The 22,158-nt window shown below is 35.8% G+C and overlaps 1 pseudogene; it reads right to left on the bottom strand.

Annotated features, from left to right (window-relative positions):
- Positions 1-874: 874 nt before the first annotated feature.
- LOC149225835 (putative aspartic proteinase GIP2 pseudogene) lies at positions 875-2,448 on the bottom strand (annotated as a pseudogene).
- Positions 2,449-22,158: the final 19,710 nt, after the last annotated feature.

The following is a 22,158-nucleotide window of genomic DNA, read 5'->3' as shown; positions in this document are numbered from 1 at the left end:
TGAAAAACTCATTCACTAAAATATCCAAACTCCTCTTTTAGCTTTGATGTTCTCTTGCCATTGACTAGACAATGTCAACAGAGGAATCCATCTGCAAGATGTAAAGTTGGTAAGTGATCTGCAAGATGTAAAGTTGGTAAGTGAGAATTCTCAGCACAACTTCTTCGGTTTTGCTAAATATATTGGTAAATCATTTAATATATCGTCACTGGTAAGTCATTTAATATATTGGTAAATCATTTAATATATCGTCACTGATAAGTCATTTAATATATTGTCAGGATGCTTCAAATGTAAAATTCGGCCATCTTCTTGATTGAGATGCGTTTGCTACATGACATAATGATCAAATAAAACACATCAATTCTTGCTGTTGCAGCTGTCTATGCTACTCAATCCTTTTTGAAAAATGATTGAGACCGTCTTTTCTAAATCCTTGAACCAGGATGACTGTTTTGGAACTTCCAAAAACTTCTAGTAATGACAACAATATAACCATAGGATTTATGTTCAGTTCTTTTGCATGAGAAAGATTTGTCTCTTTTAAGTTTTAATGAAGGATTTAGATCCTGCCCTTTTCTACTGGTATACTACTAGTATATGGCAGTATGTATTTCATCATCAACGCTCCAAACATTTGCAACAACTAAGTGGACAAAGGAACCAAGCTTTAACGAAGGATTTAGATCCTGCCCTTTTCTACTGGTATATGGCAGTATGTATTTGATCATTAGCGCTCCAAACATCTGCAACAACTAAGTGGACAGAGGAAACAAATACACGTTCTGTTTTATTAATTGTTTTCATATCCGGCGGGGACTCCGGCTGCCTGCAGCTCTTATTCTTATTGCAACAACTCCTGTGAAAGGAGTCTTCACAAAGAAGTTGTGAAATTGAAGTTGAAACATGATGTTTGTTTCAAGTACAGAGAGGAGGAGAAGCCGAGTGTGGAGTTGGCCAAATCGAATTGGAGCAGATTATCCTGCATCTGATACGTCCCTATCACAATCGATGTCACCGGATCCTCCCCTGCATCAACAAAACCTAGACAGGACACCTTGCTCTTGATCCCCACCATCAAGTTAACTGCGAAGATACTCCAAGCAGTGGTACGACCGTTGCCCTGCAGCACGAGGTTTATCGTCGGCACAGCCGGACCAACATGAGTAAAAGCCACACCACTCAGGTTGAAACAGGCTCCGAAGGGGACCACGGAGGCAACGCGCGAGATATTCATTTTCTTAGCCAAGTTGGTGAACACGCCTACGAGGGAGTTGTAGATGGGGGTCGCGAGTTGTGTGTAGCGCACCACGGTGCTCAGCTTGGTGCCCCCGCGTCCCTCCTTGCCAATTCGCAACTTATCTGCGTCGATAGGGACGTCGACTCCGTTGACTTCTATACTCTGAACACCGATATAAAAGGCGCTGCTGTAGACGGGATTCTTGATCAAGGGAGTGCGGATGAGGCCGCTGGACAGGTCTACACCAGCTGGCGAAACGAAGACGAGCGGCCCACCGCCAAATGAGAGAACACCCGGTTCTTGGCCACCTGGAAGACACATGGCAAACTTGCGGGTAAAACGCTCTGCAGCGAATAGCTGAGCTGGCAGTGCTAGTATGGAAGAGCTCATCCCAGCGACGCCCGCGGCCTTTCGAGGCAAAGCGGAGAGATTTCCCTTGGCAGCGCAGGCGAAGGCGATGCGGCGGATCCTGGCAACGGGGCCGGAGCTTGAACCGTCACTGCTGAGAAGCGCCGCGGTGTCCTGCCCGAGTTGGAAGCCTGGGTAGGGCACGGCACAGGTGTGGTTGTTACAGCCGGGGCCGCGGGGGCCATAGCACTTGGCGCAGCGGGAATGCTGATACGACTTGCATAGCGTCGAACTACAGGGAACCGGGCGGTAAGTAGAGGAACTGTAATTTTTCTCGTCGCAGGACACCCACATGTAGTCTTGCTCGATATCTAGCATTAGTTGCAGGACCCGCATAGGGGTTCTCTGGCCAATTTCCACGGTGTAGTTCGTCGACCGAGAATCATAACTGATGGGCGTGACGAGAGCCGTCGGGGGCTTCTTGGAAGCATTTGCGGGCAATCGACTGAAGCCAACGATGAGAGCGGCAATGAGGACGAGACGGAGAATGAATGAAGGCATTGTGTTGATGAAAAATCAGATTAGTTTGTAAAGCTGCTAATATTAGGATGGATCTAATTTGCGCAATAAATAGGCTTCAGCTATATTGGCAGACATGTGCGCACAGACATCTTGCCCACAGCGGCCCGACAAATTGCTGGTTAATCTGAGAGCGCTGATCTACTTCCCAGCTCCATCGCCCTAAAATAACCTCGAAGCGCATATCCAAAACCCGCCGCTCACTAAGTCTTGCGGTACCCCGGATGGGCCGAACATTTTTTTTTCATTCTGGGCATCTGCTCTGTTGGACTGAACTTGCTTCAGAGGCTTTTGCGGCAGAATTCGAGGCGACTTTGGACAGGAAGGACTGAATTTCCTTTCTCGCGCCAGGTTTGCGGGCGACTTTGGAGCAGGAAAAGCGTCGGGAAGCGGGGCAGTCTTTCCCTCATCCGCGCCGCCATTTGCTGGCAAGAAACTTTAGTCAAACGTCATTTGCACGATGATCCGTGCCTTAATTCACATTTGAGTATAACGAGGTCAAATGCCATTTAAAACTCTTTAATACGATTTGAATTCTTAAACCATAAAGCTTTGGTGATGGCAATGGAACACTCTATTTAAGAGGAGGTGTTTGTAGTGTGATATTTTAGATTTTTTGGTGTTAGAATTTGAGGTGGAATCTTGATTTGTGTTATTTAAACTAATTTTTTGACTGTATATATGGATTCAGCACCCTAGAAAATCCCTAGGGCACTTCAATTGCACAGGATTACCCATCAAGTTTATGATTTCAATAAATTTGACCGGAAAAGCCCATCGTAAAAGCTTCCAAAAAGTCGCACTAAAGACAACTCCTATTTAATATGGTTTGAGTATTTACTACATCAAGTATTTAAGAAAAATATGTTGAGATATGTATGGTTGGAATTCAATGTTGGGGTAATTTGAATGAAACTCTAGCACTCCTAGAATTTGAAATCCAATCCACTTGTTCAAAGGGAAATTCGAGGTTTGGTTTTAGATGTTCATGGAAAGAGGTTTTCTGCCAAGTATACTTAATAACAGTGGAAGAGGATGGATAACGATGTCTAATTGGTGGACTATACAAAGTCTTGCTTTTCAAAGACCTCATTTTTATGTAGTCACTAGGGATTGTCACTTATTCGTAAGCTCCAAGATAGGATGGAGTATGGGGTGGATTCCATGAAAAGGTTGATTGATGGTTAGGTTGTTGCACTATCAACAAATCCATGAGATTATGTTGGGAAAGGATTTTATCAAGGTCTTGTCAATACATCAATTGAGGTGTTAGGTTTTTCAAGGAAAGGTGAAGATACTCACACTAGTGGTAGTGGTATCTATTTGTTGGTGAATTCAATGGACAAGGAGAGAGTTGTCGACTACAAAACAAAGGAGTTTAAGCCTCAAGAGTTTAATGACTTGTATCTAAAGGAGGAAGATCGTGTAATTATGCAAATGGGGGTTCAATCCATGAATATCTCGTCTATATTTTATATTTTAAATCAATCATTAAAGGAAATTTAAGATAAAACATTTGCTTTAAAATAAAAATGTATTTACAAAATTGACTTTAAAATAACCAATAAGATTCAAAATGGTGATTTCATTCCCAAGGGTAGATATCTTTAGAAGGAAAAGAAGAAAACTACTTTTTTATTTGCATTTAAAGTTATTCTCCTTATAAGTTTACTCAAACGAATAGTGTAGGAAACCATTGGATTCAAATTTAAATTCTTTATCAAATGAGTATCCATTATGCATACTTTTGAGTATGCCTATTGAAAAAAAATTGAAAATAAATGAAAAACGTGTTTTTTTTTTTTTTTTAAATCGGTGTGGGTATACTCAAAAGTATGCAGAGTGGGTACTCATTGGATGACAAATATAGTTCCACATTCAATGGGTTCCTACACTTGACATTTGAATAAACCAATAAGGAGATAAACTAAAAATACAATAAAAAATGGTAGTATTCTTAGATCAAACGAAAATATAATAAAAATGGTAGTATTCTTTCTTTTCCTTTAAAAATTCATAACTTTTATTTTATTATTTTGACTATTATTTATTATTTTTCTTATGAGGCACATTTTAGACCTCGAAATTCCCCTAATAGGGGGGGTGCTTTTTGAGCTATGTTTAGAGGCTGGTGAGGAGGAAGAAAAAGGTGGTTAAAAGTCAAAGAGGGGGGATATCATTGATTGTTATAGAAGATTTATGGTTAGACCAAATCTTGGAATTATAGGGAGGACATTGGTAGGAAAATTCCTAGTTCAACAAGTTAACATAGAGCAAATTTGAAGGTGGGTGAATGAGGTTTGTTTCCCTATACTAGGTTATGGGCCTACCAACCATATATTATCTAGAGAATGGTTGGGGTTTATTTTTGTTTGGTGCAGTATGCTAATACAATACATAAGGTGTCCTAGTTTTTCAATAGTTCTTTGTTATCCCTAAAGTCATGGACTCCTTTGTTCAGCCTAAAATATGAGTTTATGGGGAGCACATTAGTATGGGTTAATTTGCAAAAACTACCTATGGAGTTTTGAATCGAGCAAGCGGCTAGAGCTACCATGGATTTGCTAGAGAAGACCATTCTAGTTGGTCACACCTTGTTGAAGATAATGTCCCACTCAATGGTCAAGGTTCTTGTGGATATATATCTTATCAAGGGTTTCTTGCAATCCCTAAGCTTGGATTAGGAAGGGAAGAAGTACACACAAATTTTAGATTACCTAAATACCCCCTTTTGGTGTGCTCAATACCACAAATAGGGTCATGTCTTTTTTATTGCAAAAACTTGATGGTTAAGAAGATTTAGTGGAGGAAAGCTACACTTGTCAATGGATTGGATCATGATATTTGTGATTATTCAGTTCTTAAATTATGTCACAAGGCAAGTGGTTTGTTGAGATTGGTATGACTGGAAAGCATAAAACATTTTTGGGTTGGGTGGAGATCCCTTCTTTGGCTCCAATAAGTATAGTTGTATGGGAGATTAATTCCTCTTATTGAATGTTATGAGTTTTTGGTTATCTTCGCTATTTAGCACACAATTTTGTTATTTATCATTCACAGGGTAGCAAGAATGTGACCAAGAAATATTGTAGACATTTAAGGCCATCAACAAAATGTTGAGCCACCACAAAGGATATTTCAAGGGTATCCTCAGTCTCTTGATGAGGATAGTCAACATTATGATTTATAATATTAAATACGAGTCTTTGGAACTTGGATTTGGTGAGGAGAATATACCTAAGAGTTTGGATCTAAAAGAAGCTTATAGGCTTGGGGATAAGAATGACAATGTGAACATATACAAATGACCTACAAATGACCTGATGAAGGCATTCTTTGTTTTTAAAAGTATATAGGTACCAATAATATTTATTTGAACATTAGATATGGGCCTTAAACATGGCTAAGAGAGAAAACATGAATACTCAACCTTAAAGAAAGCTTCTAACCATCTAATACTGAGAGAATACCTCAAACAGCTTATCGTTAAAACTTCCAATATTAATAAATAATTTTAAGTAAAAAATATGTATCCTAAAACTCCACAAATAATCTAACTCCTCCTCCCCCTTTACCACTCATTCCCACCCACTTATTCTCACATCTTCTAACCTCACCTATCTCCCATTCATGTCTCACCTTTCTCCTAACGTTACCTATCTACCTCCCTTACTTATATGACCTTTATATCCTCTCACCTCCTTCCCCCTTTTCTTATCTTATACTACTCCTCACTTTTCACCTATATTCCCCTGTATTTTACTCTCCCCTCCCGCTTTCACACCCATACCCATCCACTTTTTCCTTTATTCACTTCTTATATATTTTAAAAAGCACTACATATTAAAATATTTAATTTAATATTTAATTTATTTACATGTTAAGGGAAAATATACTAAACATATAGGATTAAAATAACCATATTTTCTATGTATATATTATTCTTAGAAAATAACAACGGATAACATGAAAAATAACATTTATAGATGTGATTGTTCCCTATATTGATTGCTTATAAGCTTATTGTATGGAATTATTACAAAATAAGGAATATATTTTTTTGAATTATTATTGAAGTGAAAGTGCAAATATTGAATATGAATAATTTGTTTTTTTAGATCGGATAGACCAATGTTTGGTCTCAACGGACGTTAACCACTACCATCATCATCATTAAAGTTGAGGATAAATATTTAATTTAATTTTAAAAGTAGATTCTTTTGTTGAAGTTAATTTAAAATAAAATATTTTTATTTAATTAATTATTAATTAGAATTAATTTATTAATTAGAAATATTTTTTTTAGATTTTTTTGTTAAAATTAATTTAATTTAAAGTATTTTTATTTAATTAATTATTAATTAGAATTATTTTTTTTAGAGAAATATAAATTTAAAAATTATTATTATATTAGATATAACTATTTTATAAATATTATAAATGAGTTAATTACACCAAGTCTCTTAGTTAATTTTAAGATGTTTGGAGAGTAGAATTCAAATAATTGAAAATTTTGATTATTCAACAAATTACTTGAATTAAGATATTTTAACATTATAGTTTTTATTTATAAAAAAAAAAATCAAATTAAAAATATTCTTAGAAAAATATAATTATATTTTATATTAATATATTATATATTAATTAAATACATTTTATATTAATAAATTATATATTAATTAAATACATTCTTTACTTGTAAATCAAAATTTTTAAAAGAAATAATTAGTTTATATGTGATGTAGTTTTAATATAGTTAATGACAATAGATTAAGAAAATTAATTATTCCTTATGTATTTTAGAATTATATAAAATAATAAAATTTGATTTTTTTTTAATATTATTATTATTTTAGAATTGATATGTTAGGTTTTAAGAATAATGTTAGTGTTTTAAAAAGATTTCAATATATTATGATTATTTATAAATAGTAATTGCATTGGGAGAGAGAAAGAGTCTTATCAAAGTGAATAAGTAATGACATTGGAGAGAGAGAAAATCTTATCAAAGTGAATATGTATAATTACATGTGGTTCTACCATTATAATTTTTTTTTTACACTTTGAATTAATAAAAAGAATTAAATTTAGTTATAATTTTATTGAAACAAATAAGTGAAATTTCATAGCTAAACTTATGGACCCAAAAAAATACTTTAACAATGCTAGTTCAATTCATAAATATTTTTTGCTGGGAAGTTTGGAATTTGAAAGCTCAGCGATGTGTTTATTGAAAACAAAATGAAATAAAAAATAGATCTCAAAATTAAAGAATTATATATTAGATGATCATGTCAATAATAATAAGGACACATAAGTTCCGAGGGAAAGGAAAAACTACATTTTTTAAATGCGTTTTCAATCTATTTTCTAATAAAATATAAACCCATCTCTTGGATGCGCTTAATTTTGATAAAGCCACAATGAATTAAATTGGAAACATTTTTTTTATTATGTATTTTTAGTTATCTTATTTTGAATGTATACCAAGTGAGTGCTTATTGTATGTATAATTTAATTCCACATCCAATGAATGTTTTTGCTTGAAAGTTGAGTAAACATATATGTATAAAGTTGAAAATACAATTCTTTCTTTATTTCCTTTAAAAAAATTGAAAGTCTTAATTTTATTATTTTAACTATTATTTTATTAATTTCCTTATAAAGTCTATTTTAGACCTCAAAATTTCTAATGATAAATTAAAATATTCATCTATAAAAGGTGGATTACCATCACATCCCATCTCATGCCATATATTCATTTTCCTACAATTACAGTTATGCCATTGAAGAATATTTGTGAAGAAAGATATAGATGCAAGTTAGAATTGATAGTTTTAATTTTCAATTTTACTATCATTTTGTCGTTATGAAATAGATACTTTTTATTAGGTAGATTTAGTATTTACACTACATTACCTATAAATATTCTTGTAAATGATTTATAACCTTTTACATGATGTTAATCTTTATAGAATTTGTTTAAAAATCAAGTATATAATGAAAGAAAAATAATTTGAGCATATAATTTCAATTTTCTTTTTCCTTCATTAGTTTTGAGTAGATAAATACCCATACAAAATCATGGATTGTTGCAATGTCTAAGAAGAAAAAAGAGAAGGAAAAGTAGGCGGTTCTCAATCCTATGGCTAAAAATAGTTGTGCATATTCATCTATCCTCTCACATTACTCTCTGAGTGCCCACCTAATCTTATCAAAACACACACATATCATAAAAATGACTTAGCTATAATATTTGATGTGTTGAACTTTAAAAATAAATGACATCAAAAATATAATATAATGGAAAAGTGTTTAACAAAATGCCCTATTTTTCTCATTTCTTTTTTTTTGGTGTCTATGATACCCACAAGAGCCATGCCAAAAGTAGAGTTTTCTACTAGTATACTAATGAGGGAATTAAGAGTGATTTTGGTTGATGTGAAGAGAATGTAGATAATTAGGTTGTCCTATAATGTCTAAATTACCAACATACCATTCTTTATTTTTTTTGGAAAAGACATAAACATGCTAGCCACCTATTACATACTTTATAATATCTAGTAGAGGTATTTAATCACTAGAGTTTCATTGGGGAGCAATACCATACCACGTGGGTTCATATTGGGGGATAGATATGGGATAAAGGGTTTTTATATTGGTAGGTATAAAAAATGGAGCTCAAAGTTAATGAAAAATTATAAAGGGGTGTAAAAATTGTTAATGAAAAAAATGGATATCTACAATTTCTAGTGGAAGTAGGGGTCTTTTAAATTGGGAAGGTGTAATTGGTTCATATTGGTAGGGGGTTAAATAATGTGATTTTTAGAGGTATTTTCCAATATGTAGTCAAATTAAGGGTATTGTTCAATATACCATGAACACACGTGATAGGTCATAGGTTCATTGAGTGAAGTCCCCATGGATTTAATTTAGTGATTACCACCATCATTATGTATAACTAGATATTTTTGTTGAGGAAATTGACATTGACCATGGTGGTGGACACATGACATAATTTTTTATAAAGAAGCCACGCATGGTTGTTGTTTAACAAAGACCTAAACTTGCAAGACCATAATGTAATCTAAATATCGTTTCTCCAAAATGATTTTTTTATTTCAAAAAAATGATAGCAAGGCGCTTTAATCTCAATCCTCGAAACTACAATAAGAAATCATTGTTGGACAAGATTTTGGAAACCTCAACCATCCACTCCCACTTTAACCTGGTTTGTAGAGTTATGTTAGAAAAGGTTGCCATGGGATTGTTACCTCTGTGGCCACAAGGGCACCTCATGATCTTTTTTATAAGTGAGAAGAACAAGGTTTGAGTGGAAAAAAGATCTAAAGAATAAGTTCAACATTTTCCTATCACATCTATCTTATCTTCAATTTGTTGTTATTTGCAAAATAAGTATAATGGTTCAATTTATTTTTATTTGCAAAATAAGTATAATGGTTTATGTAAATAGGGTAGTTATATCTCACTATAATATCATATTTATCTTATTTTCATTTTTTTTCTTATTTACAAAATAGGTATAAAGGTTGTCTATCGAATTATCTTTTTTCAATCAATTTCTTTTTTAATAATTTATATATTTTTTAATTTCACACTTAAACCAGAAAAATGTTGAAAGAAGATAATTAGACAACCATATTATTTTTAGCAAGTTTCCCTACATTATCATTCATTTTTTTCCCTTGAATCATTTTTTTAATTTTTTTTTTATTAATAAATTATAATTTTTTAATTTCATAAATAAATAAATAAAAAATAACATCGCATAACAATATTAGTTTTATTTGAATAATTTTTTTTCTATATTATTAATAGTTTTTTATTAGAAATATAACTTTAAATTGAAAGCCAAATTGACTTTGATTTTAATTAAAAAAATTAACATTTTTTTTTTTTAAATAATTAAAATATTTAAATTTGTAAAAAAATCATAATATTACTTAATCTTGAAAACAGATTATGAAATTTAAAAATAATCAATAAAAAAATTAAAAAAAAATCTATAATACCCCTCGATCTCAAAAATTAACTATGAAAAAAGTGACAATGGTATCAACTAATATTAATATTAATTATGTAAAAAAAATCATAATACCACTTTTTAAAAATAAAATATGAAAAATTTAACAGTTATATACATAACTATTATTAATATTATTGTTAATGTGCATTGAATGAACATCATAGTTGTTAACCAAACTCAAAACATTAATACCGATATCCTATTAGGTTAAGCAAATGTTCACTTCACTATGCAAGTTGAGGCAAAAACAAAGACCAGGATAAGAGTAGGTATAAACCTACTCTATATATTGACTATCTCTTTCACATCACATGTTCTTAACATTGGAAGCATAATTCCTTAAAGTGTCTTGTCAATGTTATTCTCAACCTCTCATCCTTACATTATTTCAATAATCATGTTATTTCACCTACTACAATATCCCTAATATTCCTATCACCTTTATTATTTCACTAATCATGTTATTTCACCTACTACAATATACCTAATATTCCTATCACCTTTCTCAAAACCTTCATTCAAATAAGTATAACAAGGGAAAAATCTCTTTTATATTCAGCTGATCTCGTAAAACCAAACTTACCTCTGGTTTTGAAAAAGTAGCATGTTCACTGTATATAATTTCTTCATATGTTTTTAAAATAAACATCATTAATAAATTGAAAAGCATTATCATTTAAAAACAATATAATTGTGTGGAGCGAGGTACCTTTAGGTTGCTTATAGAGGTTAATAAGCATTAACTGCCAAGTGCTATGTTGACTTAGGGAGAACTGCAATTTATTGCAATAGGTTTCCTTGATAACTCCATGCAGGGTTTTTCTCGATGGGAGGAATTAGATATAATTAAATAACGAACCCGCGACAAGTTTGGCAGAATTTTTATGCCGCTACAAATACGCCCATCTATTTACCAATGTCACCTGGATGGGAACATCATAAAAATTCACGTAAGAAGTTGAAATCTATAAATCTACCTTCCCAAAAGAATAGGTTTTTATGATTAATGTTTTTATTGATTAAATCGAATAATAATATTTATCAAAATTTTCATTATATAACTTTTCCCAAAAGAAAATAAAGAATCTCTTAATTTATTAATCATTCTGGGTCATCCATATTAATATTGATGATTTTGAAACCCAAGTTTTTTAAAGACTAATATTTAAGTTTATTGAGACACTTTTATATTTTAATAATAATTATTAAATAAAAATGGTAACTTTGTAGTTGAGAGTTTCTTTCCAGGTTAACATAATCTATTTTTAAAAAAAATATATGTTATTTTAAAAATAACTTGTAATACAATTCGTAGATAAAAATAGGTGGTCAAAGAAAACCTACAAGATATAATATTGGCATTATGTGCAATGTTATTAGTTATTATTTTGCTAAGGACTATAATATTCGCTTTATGGTCAAAGTGCGTTGAATCTGCATTATTTGGGTGTGTTTTTGCAATTTTCATCAAAGTTTCAGGAAAACGCTAAATATTTCTATTTTTTTGTAAATTCAAAAATAATTTCCTAATTTTCTAGAAATCTTATTTCTATTTTTTCATTGGCTCAACGAGCTTTGATGGGACAAAATTCCCCTAGTGGAGAGTGTTTTATTTTTGGTATTTGTGAGTGACTCACAATTCATTTAAAAAAAAACTAATTTTGTGAGTTGTCATTCCGTAGGTGAGTGCTTTGACACTGACACTATTATGTTATTACTCTACACAAAATTGACGTGGTTGCAGGTCCTTTGCTCTACTTAGAACTAACGTGGTTGCGAGCCCTAGGTCAAAGCATGGAGTTGGGTTACACTTTTTGGCGAAATGAAGGCGTATTTTGTTGAAAAACGGATGCTCGATCAAATAATTTTTACAAACACGCTGTTGAGGTGCTTAAAAATAGCTTGATTGAGCGTTTAAATAAAATATCAATCGAGTTGTTTTCTAACCCGAGTTAAAGGCTCGATCAAGGGTTCACCATTAATATTGATATTAATAAAAAATGGTAAGAGCACTGGCAAGTTAGCTTTTTAATGGATCGACTGAGCCGATGGTTAACCACATATGTCACCCGAGTTAACGGCTCGATCTAGGGTTCACCATTAATATCATTAATAAAAGATGGTAAGAGCGTAGGTTAGCTTTTTAATGAATCGATAGAGCCGATGGTTAACCACATATGTTGCTCGATCGATGGTTACTTTAACGCTCAATTGAGCTATTTGAATTTTAACCACATATGTTGCTCTATCGATGGTTACTTTAACGCTCAATTGAGCTATTTGAATTTTGAATTTAAGCGCTAGATCGAGCTCTTGAAATCTTAAAAGTCACAGTTTCAACATCTCTTCTGCAAATTCCTTTGCAACCCCATTTTGTACCCTATCAAATTTAGGGCAAAATTTGTTCTTAAGTGGCGGAGTTGATCAAGTTGGATTCACATTCGCGAAAAAATCCTCTATCCAATGGCATATGAATATGACACTTTCAAAATTATATGATATTTTTCATTTAATTTATTTTAAACATAACACTTGAATTTTTTTTGACGGTTTCAGAGGGTTTGAATGAAAAGTAAATAAAGTAAATAACATAAGGGTTTGAATAAAAAGTAAATAACATAAAATATACACAACAAAAAAATTTCAAAAAATACCACTATCTTCGTTTATGAGTATTCTTCAAAATGGTACTCTTGGTTTTTCAATTTATTTAAAGAGTTGAAAAAAAATCTTACGAACACATGTCTCCAAAATGCAATTGAAATATTACTTCGCGGACTTCTAAAAATAATAAAAAAAATATAATTTTGTATAAAAAATAAAGTTCTCTCCTTGTAAATCATGCTCATATATATATTTTTTTAAATTAGACATTTTAGACTAATTTATTCTATATGAAAATTTGTGAAAATTTGAAAATTTGTGACTCATACCTCTTAAGTTTTGTGTAAATTTGTAAAGACATATATTGCATTTAATGGAAAATTGAGAGATCATAGGATACTAAATTTTTTTACAAAAAATATCATTAGGACAACAACATAATTATCCACATATTGTCTTTTTGCTCCGAATCAAAATTCATATTTCTTATATGAATTTTGAGGGGTGCAATTCAATAAGAAAAGAAAAACTTGAAATTTCATCGCCACATTTAGCCCAAAGATGTGACCCATCTTCATGCTTTCACCTTCTTTCACGTAGGCGGAGTAGGGTGAATAAATATCCAATTAATATTATGTTTCACGCTCAAAATTCAATAAGAAAAGAAAAACTTGAAATTTCATCGCCACATTTAGTCCAAAAATGTGACCCATCTTCATGCTTTCACCTTCTTTCACGTAGGTAGAGTAGGGTGAATAAATATCCAATTAATATTATGTTTCATTGTGCAGATCTTCCTTGTGTGTAGCTTCCTTGTGCGTAGCTTTACTACGCAGAAGTGTGAAGTTTTAACTGTGTGAAAGCGTCTTATAATAATGAAAAAGTTGAGAAGTTGATGATGGATCTCGTATACACACCCTTCTGCGTCTCTGGTCTGTCATAAATACTTGTCAGAGTAATTCTTTAGTTTCTCCTTAATCAATGCAATAAAGCGAGACAATAGATATGCTTTCACCTGCAAGTATATTTGAAGGACAATGACAGAGAGACTAGGTCTTGAGTACTAACACTAACGGACAATAAAAACGTGAAAAAGACAAGCACCAATTCAAAACCAAGGCTAGTGTGGGTATTCTCTCACATAGTTATTATGGGCAGAATTTTCTTGTTTTTTTTCTTTGAATGACCTTTTGTGGTTTTTTCAGCGTTGACGAGGAGCGGTGGAGACAACAACGAAAATTAGCTAGTTTCAAACTTTCCACCAAATTGTTGAAGAAATTCAGCAATGTTGTTTTCTGGGAGATTATAGTGAAACTTTCAAAAACTCTACCCCAAACTTGTAAAGCAGGAACACAGTAGAGATGCGGGTATATTAGATCCTCCACATATGTCATATGCTTTGAAAATTATATAATTAGAATGACATTTTTCGTTGTAGCAAATAGCATGGTAGAGAGTGCTGAAAAAAAAAAACAAAATAGCATGGTAGAGAATGGTATTAGCAAATTGACATGCTTTGCTATATTTAAATATTTTCTTATATTTAAATATGAATAGGGTCTCTCATTGAGAGAAACTGTGGATGGATTCTACAAACTGGGATTTGGCGTGGATATCAACTTATCCACTACCATCTTCAGAGAACTCACATTTTTTGCAAGTTCTTTTGATGCCATAGTTTCAGTGCTTCACTGGCATTTTGTTGGCATTGCTTGGAAACAAAAATGTAGTACTAAATATAAAACACAATGTGCTTTTACAACCTCTTTTTATCAACGCCATGCCATTATTTACTAAATCTATATGTCTTCCATAAGTTAAGAAATATCCCATTTCATTTGAAATTTTATTATCTTCTGTATAAATTTCTGTTTTCCCACCCCGGTTTTCAGTTTCTCCTTATTTCTCCCATATAGTTAAATGCCCTTTCCCATAACCATACATTTAACAAGCTGAAAAAAATAAATTTGCTGAAAACACAAATTCTGGAAATTTTACAGAATGCTGGAAATTGCAGAAATCAAAATCAGCAGTAACAAACAGCCATTAAAACACATTTAAACACTGAGATTTTTGGTCAATGTGACCCTGGAAAAACCCCCTACAACTCTTGGGGAAAACCAGTTTGAGAGCTCTTCTTTATTTCTGAAAATTGCCTTTTACAGTGAAAAATTTTCAACAAAAAATCAGCAAGCAAATTTACAACTTATCTCTTTTCCCATGCTTCACAGCAAACTGGAAATTACAGCAAACAGGACAGCAATAAATGATGTACGGTCTCCTCGATTTTCGTGCCCACTTTCAGCATTAAATGCTGCTGTATAGCCCTCGTTTTGCGTGCAGAAAAACCAGCAAACTACTCCTCGATTTTTGTGCAAACCTCTCCTCGAAAATCGTGCCAAAATCTGCCTTTCACTGTGTATTGAATCAGCTGTACAAATCTGCTCAACTGCTGCCTTGGAATGTGTGCCAAGCTGTTGTCTCCTTCTCCTCCCTGCTCAGAAATCTCTCTTTCTCTTTTGCTCTCCTTCTCCCAATCTTCTCATGAAATAATTGAATCGAATGTGATCTTTTCCTCCTTTTCCTCCCTTAATATAACTCCAAATGCCTTTTGGGTGACCCAAGTGACTTTTGGGTGATCTCTAAATCCAATGGCTGAAATAGATTTAGATCAATGACTGAGATTAAATGCTCATTTAAATCTCACTTTTTATTTTTTAATTCACCCCACTTTAATAAAGACCCACTTAATCATTTATTTCCAAAGTCACTTTTCCTTTCTAATTTTTCATTGACTTTATAAAAGTCACTTTAAAAATTAGACTTAGTAACTTTATCACTTAAAGTCACTTTTAAATTAGATTTAACTTTATAAAATTATAAAGTCACTTTAGGAGAAAATTAAATTCTTTTGGACACTTTTCCCTAGGCCAAAGATCAAAGCCTAAGGGAACCACTTGTCCTCTGGTACCAAATTTCAACACTCCCTCTTACCGAGGAAGGTGTTCCTCACCACACCCATCTTGTCTCTGAGGTAGACATGCTTGCCCCGTGGTAAGGCTTTGGTAAGGATATCTGCAACCTTCTCATCAATGGAAATATACTCAAGCTTCACAACTCCCTTCTGAACATAGTCTCTGATGAAATGATATCTGATCCAGATATGCTTTGACCTGTCATGAAGTACTGGATTCTCCATGAGTTTAATGCAACTCTGATTATCACAGTAAATCACTGAAGGTCTCAACGGCTGACCAAATAAGCCAAACAACATCTTGCGAAGCCAGATAGCCTCACAACTAGCTAGACTGGCTGCCATATACTCTGCTTCTGCTGAACTCAGTGCTACTGACTGCTGCTTCCGGTTGAACCATGACACTACTACTGAACCCAACCCAAAACAACACCTTGAAGTGCTCTTCCTATCAGAAGCACAACCTGCCCAATCAGAATCAGTGTATCCTACCAATCTCACTCCATCTCCCTGCCTGTAGTCCAGACCATAATCCATTGTCCCCTGCAAGTATCGCAAAATGTGTTTTGCAGCCACCCAGTGAACCTTCTTAGGCTCACACATAAACTGACTCATCGTGTTGACTGCAAAACAGATATCTGGTCTAGTGTTGACCAAATACATCAAGGAACCAATCAACTGCCTGTACAATGTGGGACCCACCAACTCGGAATCCGAAGCATGAAGCTTCTTCCAGTTGGTGATCATTGGTGCCGACATGGCTCTACAATCCTCCATGTGGAATCTGCTAAGGATGTCCACAATATACTTCCCCTGCCCCAGGAAGAAATGCCCCTCCTCCTGCCACACCTCCAAACCCAAAAAGTAATGCATCAAGCCGATGTCCTTCATCTCAAACTCCGTTGCAAGATCTCTCTTGCAGTGCTCTATGAGTCTCTCTGCACCTGTAATGATCAAGTCATCCACATACAGCACCAGAATGAGAGGCTCCTCACCAATCACAATAAAGTAAAGGTTCGGATCTGCCTCACTCTTTGTGAAACCCATCCCCTGCAAATATGTATCTATCCTGGAGTACCAAGCTCTGGGAGCTTGCTTTAGGCCATAAAGGGCCTTCTTCAGTCTGCACACATGGGACTCCTTCCCATGCACCTCAAAGCCCTGTGGCTGCTCAATGCACACCTCCTCCTGTATGAAGCCATTGAGAAATGCAGTCTTCACATCCATCTGGTGGATCTTCCAACCCATCTCTGCTGTTATCGATATAATGGAGCGGATCGAAGTATATCGAGCCACGGGAGCGAAGGTCTCCTCATAATCAACTCCCTCTACCTGGGAGAACCCTCTAGCCACAAACCTCGCTTTGAATTTCTCAATGCTGCCATCTGCATCATGCTTTACCTTGTAAAGCCATCTGGAAGTAACCACAGATTTTCCCTCAGGCCTTAGCACCACCTCCCAAACATCATTCTTCATGATAGAAGAATACTCCTCCTACATGGCCTCTCTCCAGACCTGCTGGCTAGCTGCCTCCTCATAGCTAGAAGGCTCAGAATCAAGGATGCTGGTAACCATCGCCATATAGCTACAAAACCTCTCAAGTGGTCTACTCTCTCTGACCGGCCTCTTCGGCTCAGCAACAGATGTGGCATCTTTCAAGGTGTCCTGAAGCCACTTGGGATTCCTCTTCCCTGAGCGCACTTCTCCCACCGGAGAATGAAACTCCTCCTCCTCATCATCATTAGGAGCCTGAAATCTTGACTGTCTGTCTGTTGTCCTCCTGCCTGCACCTGGACCTATAGAAGCTGAGGTACCGTGTGAACTGTCCATCAATGGACTCCCTAGTGAACTGCTCTGTGAACTTCTCTGCACGCTGCCCGGAGCACCACCCCTCTGGCTCAGCGAGCCACTGCTCACTGACGGACTTGACATCCTCATAGATGTACCTCCGGATCCTCCTGATCCCTGCCCACTGGATCCCTGCGACTGACTCAACTGCTGTTGAGGGTCTGGCTGATCCAGATACTCTAACTCTCGTGACCTCCTAAAGGTCCTGTCCTCCTCGAACTTCACATCCCATCTGACAACAACTCTCCTCTGTGCGAGAATGTAAATCCGAAAGGCCTTTGAGGTCTCACTGTAGCCCACAAAGATACCCTTCTCTACGGTGGGCTCTAGTTTGGTCCTCTTCTCCTTGGGTATATAGGAGTATGTAATGCATCCAAAGATATGAAGATGACCAATATCAGGCTTCCTCCCAGAGAAAACCTCCTCCGGAGTCATGTGCCCCAAGGCACGATGCGGACTCTTGTTCTGCAAGTAAACAGCTGTGTTGCAGGCCTCTGCCCACAAGAACAATGGCAACCCCTTATCATGTAACATGGCTTTGGCAGCCCCTATGATGGATCTGTTCTTCCTCTCCGCAACCCCGTTCTGCTGGAGGTTGTAAGGAACAGTGAACTCCCTCCTAATGCCTGCCTCCGCACAATAGTCAACAAACTCTCCAAGGGTGTACTCTCCTCCATTGTCCGACCTCAAGGACTTGATCTTTCGACCTGTCTGAGTCTCCACAAGAGCTCTGAACTCCTGAAACCGCTTGAATACCTCACTCTTGGTCTTCAAAAAATAAATCCAGGTCCTCCTGGAGTGATCATCAATGAATAAAACATAGTACTCATATCAACTCAAGGAAACATGAGACATCTGACTGCTCACATCGGAATGAATCAAATCAAGTATCCCCGTCGCTCTGTTGTCACTACTGGGAAAAGGGGATTTGGCAAACTTGCCCATCGCACAACCTCTGCAAGTATCAAAGTGATCAGTACTGAAATCTGGCACACCTGTAGTGATCTCCCGCAATGTCCTCAAGTCTCCATGATACATATGTCCCATCCTGCGATGCCAAATCTCACACAGCTCAGAACTGCTAGCTCTGCTGTCAGTACTACTGCTCAATGCCAAAAGGGGCTGGAATGCAAACTTGTACACCTTTGCATTGCATACACCTATCACTCTAGCTGAATCAGCTGGAGTGCCCCTGGGATACATCAACACCTATCCTCCCCTGAACAGTACCTCATATCCTCTGTCCTCCAAAGCTAAGACGGATATGAGGTTCTTCCTCATCCCTGGCACATAAAGAACCTCTGACACCTTAAAGGGAGGTTTGGACTCCCTCTGAAATGTCACTGTCCCCACCCCGACTGCTCTAACAACACTGTCATCACCGAGTACTACCTCAATATCAGTGCCACTCTCTGAAAGCTCTGAGAAGTACTCACGGATTCCTGTCATATGACGTGAAGCCCCATTGTCCACATACCAGATACCTGAAGATGCTCCGCTAATCGAGGGAAAATCATGCTCCCTCTGAACCTGTGTGGCAGGTGATCCTGCACTAGAGGACTCACACGTAGTGAACGCAAACTCTCGGTCAAAACAACCAGCAAAGTCCTCAATCTCTGTTGAAGCTGCCACGTCCTGGTTCTTCCCCTTCTTCTTCTTCTTCTCCGGATACACAACTGCATAGTGTCCCATCTTTTGACAATTCCAACACTTCACCTTGGAATAGTCCTTCTGTGTGTTCCCCTGTTTACCTTTACCTTTGCCTTTGCCCCCACCACTGCTTGTGGAAGCCTGCTTCTTGCCTTTGCCTTTCTTGCCTCCTGCCACCAGTGCTACATCCTCATCCTGCTCAACTGGCTTGGCTGCCCCAAGCTGACCTTTCCTGATCTCTGTCTGAATGCAATCATCCCAAAACCTCTCCCATGTGGGAAGGGTCTCACATGCACAAACCCCATCAACAAAGTTCAACCATGAATTGGGGAGGCGATTCACTGCAATCCGCACCAACTCAGTGGGTGGAATGGCCTCTCCAATCGCTGCCAACTCATCTCTCACATTAGTAATCTTTGTGAGATATCCAGCTGCACTATCATTACCCATCTTAATGTTCTTCAACTTCTCCTTCAAGACCATCTTCCGGTTCTCATTGGTACTCTGGTAGAGATTGGACAATGCTGTCCATATCTCATGGGCATTGCTCTTTCCTCTCACACGAGGAATGCAATGGTCTTTTATTTCGTCTAGAATCAACCTCTTACCCTTGTTGTTCTTTTTATTATAAGTTGTCAAATGAGTAGCATCAGTAGGCACAACAACAGGGTTCTGTGTGGTATGCACCATGATATCCCAGACTTCTTCCTCCTCAAAGATACTCTGCATTCTCTCCTTCCAAACGTTGTAATTTATATGCCCATCCAGCCTATCCTCCACCCTCAATCCCAATGACATCCTGCTGTCCTAAAACTGAAAAATAGCACTGTTGTAGTAAAGATAAAACTGTTGTTTATGAAAAAATAAGCTTGCTGAAATTTTCTGAGTGAAAAATCAGCAACTCTAATTTTTCCTTTTGTTGTCCCAAACTGCCCTTCAGCACTCAAGCTCTGATACCATATAGAAATTTCTGTTTTCCCACCCCGGTTTTCAGTTTCTCCTTATTTCTCCCATATAGTTAAATGCCCTTTCCCATAACCATACATTTAACAAGCTGAAAAAAATAAATTTGCTGAAAACACAAATTCTGGAAATTTTACAGAATGCTGGAAATTGCAGAAATAAAAATCAGCAATAATAAACAGCCATTAAAACACATTTAAACACTGAGATTTTTGGTCAATGTGACCCTGGAAAAACCCCCTACAACTCTTGGAGAAAACCAGTTTGAGAGCTCTTCTTTATTTCTAAAAATTGCCTTTTACAGTGAGAAATTTTCAGCAAAAAATCAGCGAGCAAATTTACAACTTATCTCTTTTCCCATGCTTCACAGCAAACTGGAAATTAAAGCAAACAAGACAACAATAAATGCTGTACAGTCTCCTCGATTTTCGTGCCCACTTTCAGCATTAAATGCTGCTATATGGCCCTCGTTTTGCGTGCAGAAAAACCAGTAAACTGCTCCTCGATTTTTGTGCAAACCTCTCCTCGAAAATCGTGCCAAAATCTTCATTTCACTGTGTGCTGAATCAGCTGTACAAATCTGCTCAACTGCTGCCTTGGAATGTGTGCCAAGCTGCTGTCTCCTTCTCCTCCCTGCTAAGAAATCTCTCTTGCTCTCTTGCTCTCCTTCTCCCAATCTGCTCATGAAAGAATTGAATCGAATGTGTTCTTTTTCTCCTTTTCCTCCCTTAATATAACTCCAAATGACTTTTGGGTGACCCAAGTGACTTTTGGGTGATCTCTAAATCCAATGGCTGAGATTAAATGCTCATTTAAATCTCACTTTTTATTTTTTAATTCACCCCACTTTAATAAAGACCCACTTAGTCATTTATTTCCAAAGTCACTTTTCCTTTCTAATTTTTGATTGACTTTATAAAAGTCACTTTAAAATTAGACTTAGTAACTTTATCACTTAAAGTCACTTTTAAATTAGATTTAACTTTATAAAATTATAAAGTCACTTTAGGAGAAAAATTCAATTTTTTTGGACACTTTTCCCTAGGCCAAAGATCAAAGCCTAAGGGAACCACCTGTCCTCCGGTACCAAATTTCAACATCTTCTACATAAGTGCAACATTTGAAGTTCCAGAAATGACTTGATCTTGAAACCAAGATAAATTGTGAAAAAAACAAAGGAGTGTCGCTTACTTAATGATTACCATGTCGCATGGTAAACATGTACACTATATATTGATGGGTGGTTTTGAGCTGAACTGATAGGCGTGTGCATAAGTTTTAGAGCCGATTAAATATAACATTGATCTTTAACAAATATCCCTTCAACTTTTAACAAACTTTGGGAGTTTATAACATAATGTTGCATTACATGGAGGATGATATTCATAGACTAGTGGAATGCAAACCCCTCCACTACAATCCCAAAGCTATTATTTCCCAAACCGATGCAAAAATACCAAAACTTGAATCTATTGGGAGTGGGCCCTATTTTGGGCATTCAGGCTTGTTTGGGTGTGCAAGTTGCAAATACCCCTGCACTTTCAGAAGTCTATTGTGGGCATGGGAACTATCGGTGTTCAAGGATTTTCATTTGTTTTGGCCTCAAGTCTCATTTAGGCAACCCCAGATAAAGGATGTACCCTCGAATTCCAAGCGTTCACAAGTTGATCAACTTTGAAAGAGGAAGGAAATTTTTCTATGGTTTGACACTCCTTACAAGTTCGTCATTGCTAGGGGCAAGAACTGCAATTTTTAGATACATGTGATATATTTTATCATTGTCACATTTAAAATATAAATAACTGTTTTGACCCACTTCTATGTCGATGACCCCAATTATTAATTATAATATTCAAGCCTAATTTGGTTTGGTTTACTTCGATTAAAAACACCTCTACTTTACCC

Source organism: Pinus tabuliformis, chromosome J (genome assembly GCF_031772625.1).
Source record: "Pinus tabuliformis cultivar Carrire ecotype Pingquan chromosome J, CPIR1, whole genome shotgun sequence".
Classification (NCBI taxonomy): Eukaryota; Viridiplantae; Streptophyta; class Pinopsida; order Pinales; family Pinaceae; genus Pinus; species Pinus tabuliformis.
This window is presented reverse-complemented; position numbering and strand designations above follow the sequence as displayed.